Here is a 7134-nt window from a genome sequence, read left to right on the forward strand (position 1 = left end):
AAGTAACACTGGTGATCTAATGAATAGAGAACTAGAACTGAATTCAGGAGGACCAATGAACTTTGCCCAATTTACTTAATCTCTGTCTGTTTTAATTTCTTCAACTGGAAAAAGGAGATGTTAATAATACTTCTATTCCAGGGTTATTAACAAAATCAAATGAGATAAAATTTGTAAAATGCTTACCACAAAGACTAGCTCATAGTAGGTGTTTAATAAATATTTTATTTATTTGAAAATATTTGACACACAACTGGGATAATGAATATCAGAGAAAGTGATTCTAACAAAAGTTTTTAGCAGCTGTTTCAAGAATTATTCTTTGGGTTTTGAACTTGACAGTCTTTTGGCTCTTCAAAGATATTATACTTTCCCAATGGAACTATACCCCAAGGAAAAGGAGATTTTTGTCATAGAAAGCAAAACTGAAAACAAAGCAGTTTTCATTAATTTCTTGAATTTTTGAATGATTTTGTAGCACATGAAAGAAATAATCAACAAAAAGGATAAATTTAAAAGAGACCCTAAGAAACTTAATTTCCTTTTTTTAATTGATTTAGAGTAAAGAAAGCATAACCAGAAGAACTAAACATACAATAACTGTTTTTATGTAAATGAAAGCAACAGTGAAAGGGAGGTAAATCATGTGAAAACTGGACCCAGAGGAACAATTGAAGAAATATACTTCTTTATTCTTTGGTGAAATAGCTAGTAAAGGACTGATGCCCAAAGCAAACTGAAGCATTTCCTTGGGGATATTAGCATGATCCATGATTCTAAAATAGAGCTAATAATACTTGGACAACCTACCTTGTAAGGCTGTTGTCAGAAAAGTGCTTTGTGAATCACAATGTACTACAGAGATACCTGTTATTATTGTTTTCCCAATCCAAATCTAGACAGTATCCACTCTCCTACCAAGTTGTCCAATGTACACAATTATCCTTCTGAAAGATGTTCAAGAAAATCATATCATAGATCTTAGAACTTGTAAAATAATAGATCTTTCCTTCTAGCTCTGGACCCTTAGGTAAGTGAAATATTTTCTCCTCCCTCATCTTTTTCCTTACTTCCTCCAGATTAATTGTATAAATAGGCATTTTAAGGCCAGAAAGGCTAAATACTTTACCTAAAGTTACAGTTATTAAATGACAAGCTCCTCTTGTGGAAAATGCTGAATCTTTCCATTTTTTCTTCTCTATTCAGACAAAATAGATGAAGCACTGGACTTGGACTCTTGAAGACTTGAGTTTAAATGGAGCCTATGCACTTATTAGTTGTATGATCCAGGGCAATTTACTTGATTTCTAAATGCCTTTATTTCCTCATTTGCAAAATGGGGATAATAAAAGTTCCTAATAAGAGATCCTACAGGATCATTGTGAATACAAAATGAGATAATATTTATAAAGCCTTTTGCAAACCTCAGAAGTATGTAAATGTTAGTATGATATTTTCATCATATTTTTCATGCTATCTTCCCAGGATTTTCTACATTTTTTAATATTTGTTATTTCATATTGCACAGTAATATTCTTTCACATTTGTGTCTTACAATTTGCTTAATTATTCCTCAATTAATGGGCATCTATTTTCTATTTTTCTGCTAACACACACACACACACACACAAATAGGCTATACTTTGTACAATACTTTTCCTTATTATTCCTTTTGTAATTCCTGAGTAAAACATTAAAAATAGGCATCTCTGTAAGACTCCTTTGTTTACAAATCATTTTACTGACAACACTAAGGCACATTTGTCCAAGTATTATTAACTCCATTTTAAAATCATGGACCACTCTAGCATCTTTGCCATGAAAACCCATAGAAAGGCCTGGTATGTTCACCAGGTCATGAATAGTTTCCCCTCCTAGATGACTGCCTTGTCTTATTGAAGGAGCTTTCAGAGCTCAAGGAAACTATAAGCTATGTCTTGCAGTGTCATGCAAGATAGACAGGCCCTAGGTGATCCACTGGAGAAGGTGATGACAAATCACTCCAAGATCTTTGCCAAAACAAAACAAAACAAAGCAAAAAACAAACAAACAAACATGGAAGAGCCAAAAATACCTGAATCAAGAAAGAATTATGAAACATGTTTCTCTGAATCTCTTAAATATCTTCTTGTGGATCTCTAGAAAATCAGTGCCCTAGGAGAAACTCAAATCCATTTCTCTTGAATTAATCTATTTTTGTTTCTGAGCCCTGGAATTCTTGAAAAGTCTCAAAGTTTTCACATTCAGACTGGTGAAAAAGGATGATAGGGTGGGAGAGAATGATTTCTGGGAATGTATATAAAGGGAGTATTGTATTCAGGAAGGAACAGCATCTTTAGTGTGAGTGTTTGTCAATCCCTTTTCAGGGCTGCTTATCTACTTTTGAGGTCCTTCTTCCATCACTCTCATATGTGGCTCCAAGAAGCTGTAGCCAACACAGAAGCCATACCTTGTTAAATTTATCTCAGCAGATGGGCTAAATCAGGTTGAGGGTAATTCACTGGTCTTAAAGTCATGTTTGATTTAGGAGATTGTTTGCATCAAGCACATGAAGATTTCTCTCAGCAGAATAGACAGAAGAGAAAATTTATTCCAAGGGTTATGAAAGCGGACAAAGTGGAGTGCTGAGATCATGAAGGCACCAAAGTTCTTATATCCATTGTAGTCTTGACCTTCACCAATTGTCTTGAAGTTTTTATGCACTGGACTTTGATAACTTTGGAAGAGAAAGTTAAACTGATGGGTTTTTTTTTGCAATACTGGCTCACTAAATCCAATTCACTTACAAGTCCTCTTTGAAAAGGAAGAACAAACAATATGAGTGTGGCCCATTATATATACTATGAGGAGTGGCTTCTGGATCTGTCAATTGTTTTTAACTGTTTTTCTAAGTTACAAGGGAGGATTCTTCAATGACAGTGTGGAAAAAGCATTGTGGAGTAAAAAACAAAATGGAGCAATGCAACTTAAAACAGCAACAACAACAACAACAACAACAACAACAAAATACTGAATATAAAAAGGATAAAGTTGGAAACAAATACCAACAAAACATCTGTTTTACAATGTCATTTCTGTATTACAATGTCATAGCTATTTCTTCCATGAAAAAGATATTAGGATATACACTTATAAAAATGCTATGGTCAATACTGAAAAAATAATTTGATGCTAAACTCCAATTTTTAGCTAGTAATAATCTTCAGAGAAAGGGGCAGCTAGGTGGCAAAGTGGATAGAGCACCAGCCTTGAATTCAGAAGGACCCAAGTTCAAATCTGATACCAGATACTTCACACTTCCTAGCTGTGTGACCCTGGGCAAGTCACTTAACTCCAGCCTCAAGGAAAATAATAATAATAATAATAGTCTTCAGAGAAAATCCTTGAGGGCTGAGATTGTTTTTAATAATTATATCTCCAAATGATCCAAAGATATTGATATAAAATACCGCCACCTAGTAGTTTAGAGATGAATTAGAGCCCATAATCTAATTAGATTTAAAAAAAAAAATCAAAATCTAAGCTGAAGGAAGAAAAAAAATTGGCAACTATTTAAGGAATCTAGTCTCAGCATAACCAGAGTCTGAAGGAAGAGGGAACAGTGGATTTTTTTTTTTTTAAGTAGTTAATCATTCTTTGATTAGCTTTATTTAAAAAAAAAATCAGTTTACCTTATTATTATTATTATTTTTTAATCATTGGCTTAGAACTGGAAGAAAATATAGAGATATTCTAGGCATTTTACATATTAGGAAATTGAGGCTTATCTCTTTTAGAAATAGAGAGCCTAAGGTTGAACATAATACTATTTTAAATTTCTGTGCTAAACATTCTAATTAACTAAGAACTGAAAAAAGAAAAAAAGCAAAAATTGTACGCCTTCAAATCTAGAACATTTTAATCCTTTTATTTATTTCACAGATTACATGTATTGTACAAAATCTCTTCTGGATTCTAGCTACATAAAGCATTAAAATGGAAGTAACTGACACAATTCCAATATAAATATAAACAAGTCAATTAACTTCTCTGAACCTTAATTCCTTAAAGGAGAGGGCTGGATTAAATGACCTTTTGAAATATCTTTCATTTTAAAATCTGATACTATAAACCATTAAATCATAGATAATCTTGAGACAGTACAGAGAGCTTCCAAGTCTGAAAAAAGAAATGATGAAACCTAGACAAAATTGTCATTTTAAATTCAATCCAGTGTGAACTTTCATATTCAATAGTCTTTATATCATCTTGACTCCTCTTTACGCAACTTTGTTAGTGAGGGTAAACTATGTTTCTCAATAAAAGCTTAATATTGAATTCAAATTAATTAATTTAAATAAATGTGAAACAGCAGAGTAGCATACCTCAAGTATAGAAGGAATGAATTTCACATGAATCACCAGTGTACCAGTCTGTCTTATCCCTGAAACATGTCAGGCATTGTTTTGAATCAAGGAGAATTTTTCAACACATGGTAGAATGGATTCAACTAACTGAAGTAAAGTGCTTAAAAGAGGCCATTATGACACATATAAATATTTATCTGACACCTTTTTCTTTTTTTTTTTTTTTTGGTTGTTGTCATAGGTTGGATTCTATTGCTCAGAGGGACATCAGTGTTCAAGTTATAAAGTATCCATTTTCTATGCCATTTGAAATCTAATGAAGGACATAAAGCAGAAACATTTGCTATCCTACATTTGGAACTGAGAAGACACAAAACTACAAAGGTAAGTTGTTGTTGTTTTTTTGTTTGTTTGTTTGTTTGTTTTTCCAGTCATAAACTTTGTCTCTTGATCTCGCATTAATGTTTCTGAGGAGAAGGAAGAAAGGAAGGAAGGAAGGAAGGAAGGAAGGAAGGAAGGAAGGAAGGAAGGAAGGAAGGAAGGAAGGAAGGAAGGAAGGAAGGAAGGAAGGAAGAAAAAGAAAGAAAGAAAGAAAGAAAGAAAGAAAGAAAGAAAGAAAGAAAGAAAGAAAGAAAGAAAGAAAGAAAGAAAGAAAGAAAGAAAGAAAGAAAGAAAGAAAGAAAGAAAGAAAGAAAGAAAGAAAGAAAGAAAGGAAGGAAGGAAGAAAGAAAGAAAGAAAGAAAGAAAGAAAGAACAGAGATGGAAGAAGGTAAGAAAAGAAGGAAGAAGAAAGAAAGAAAAGAGAAAGAAAGAAGGTTACTATCATTTAACTTGATTCAATTAAAAAAATACTCATCTAGTATGTATCAAGTTCCTCTTTTAGGAAGGAAGGGAAGGGAAGGCAAGACAAATTGAAAATTGCTACCTTTCCTCAAGGACATTATATCTTACTTAAGAGATTCAATAAATACATAAATAATCAAATATAAAATTATTTGAGAGGGAAGAGAGAACTTGGGGTAACCTTAATAACTTCACATAAGAAATGGCATAGAAATTTAGCCTTGAAAGAAATTAGTTAGTATAAAAGATGAAGGTGAGAGAGAAGGGAATATATTTGAAGAATTGGAGATCTGTGGTAATACACCCAGATTAGAGATAGAATGTCAAGTTTAAAGAAAAAGTGCATAAGCACTTCCTGAGTCATTTACACATTTTAGTCCTTTCTACAATTTTTAGTAATAGCAAAAATATTATGATTTTCAGTCTATTTCACTGCAATTAACTTCATTGATAGTAAAAAAAAAAAAATCAAGAACAAACTTTAATAATAATAGTTATTAGCATTTGTGTAGCACCTACAATGTACTAGTACCATGGTAAACACTTTAAAAACATTTTCTCATTTGATATTTACAACAATCTTCAATGGTAAGTATCATTATCACTCTTGTTTTACATTTGAGGAAAATTGAGAAAGAAGTAATTTATTTTCCCAAGTTTATATAGCTAGTTAGTATCTGAGGCTAGGTTTGAATTCCTTCCTTCCTGATTCTTGGCCCAATCTTCTAAACCCTGTGCAATCTAACTGTCTCTTATATTTTATCCCTCACACATACAAAGCAATATTTTCAATAATTATTTAGTTGAACACAAATGTATTAAGATTTTTAAATTATCCATATTAACAATATAGAGAAATTTAAATAGTAAGAAGGTTAAGATTCCTTGGCAAACCCTTATGCCCATTTTATCCTCCATAAAACTTTTGTTAATAGCTGCTCATCAACAGTACAAAGGTAGTGTCACCTTCTGGAATTAAGTGAATCTGAAATACCACATTTTTATGATAAATTATAAAATGTTCTATTTGAATTAAAAGGGAACAAAAAACAAAACTTAAAACACTTGGAACTTAACACCTTAAATTTCTTTTGGTCAAGTCTCAAAAACACTCACATCTAATAGATAATCCCCAAAGCCTTTGTCCAACTTGATATAATGTGTAATATTGGACTTAAAATTAGACAAACAGTTCTCAATCCTGCATCTCATAGTTACAAGCTATATAATGCTGGCTAAATTACCTTACTTCTTTCTGCCTCAGTTTATCCATATCTATAAAGTGATGATAATAATAACTACATAGTTTACCTCCCAGAATGTTATAAAGAGCAAATGATATAAAATATATAAAGTGATTAACAGACTTTTAAGCATGTAAAAATGTCAGTAACTGTCATTCATGATTTTAGATATTTTTAGTTCTATAAAAATATGATGATGGTTGATTAGTTATGATAGATGAACAATTTCATTCTGATCCTCTCCTTTTTTCCCCTTTTCATTGTAGACACATAAAAAGAATAAGAATATAATATAAGAATAGCAAACTCTGGCTAACTTCAAGATATACTCTTTTCCCATTTTAAATCAAAGAATTTAAACCCAAAATTGTGAGTAGTCATGCTTTGATGGTGAACTGAAAATTAGAATTAGTGCATAATTTTAAAATGTAATTGAAATGGACAAAAGACTGGCCCTGTCATCCCTGGGTCAAGACAATCAGGCTTATAGGAAAATGTTGCCTAACCTAAATTATGGCAAGTGTTATGTTCAGACTGGGCCCCATTCCCTAGTTCATGAGACTCCAGACTTTCCTAGAAGTGTCTGTCTAATAGAGTCAAGAGATCATTGCAAAGCATGCCTAAAGGTTCCATTGTGTGCTCACTCTTGTCCAGACATTTCCCCATTGTAAAAGAGAAACTGTGTCAGTGATTCCCAAAAT

At 32.1% G+C, this 7134-nt stretch overlaps 1 long non-coding RNA gene across 1 annotated transcript; it reads left to right on the forward strand.

The window, feature by feature from the left end:
- Nucleotides 1-901: 901 nt before the first annotated feature.
- LOC141546643 (uncharacterized) lies at nt 902-5205 on the forward strand. Its single transcript, XR_012483346.1, has 3 exons — nt 902-1030; nt 4588-4730; nt 4819-5205. It is a non-coding gene; the product is annotated as an uncharacterized LOC141546643 (long non-coding RNA).
- Nucleotides 5206-7134: the final 1929 nt, after the last annotated feature.

This window comes from Sminthopsis crassicaudata, chromosome 6, assembly GCF_048593235.1.
Source record: "Sminthopsis crassicaudata isolate SCR6 chromosome 6, ASM4859323v1, whole genome shotgun sequence".
Classification (NCBI taxonomy): domain Eukaryota; kingdom Metazoa; phylum Chordata; class Mammalia; order Dasyuromorphia; family Dasyuridae; genus Sminthopsis; species Sminthopsis crassicaudata.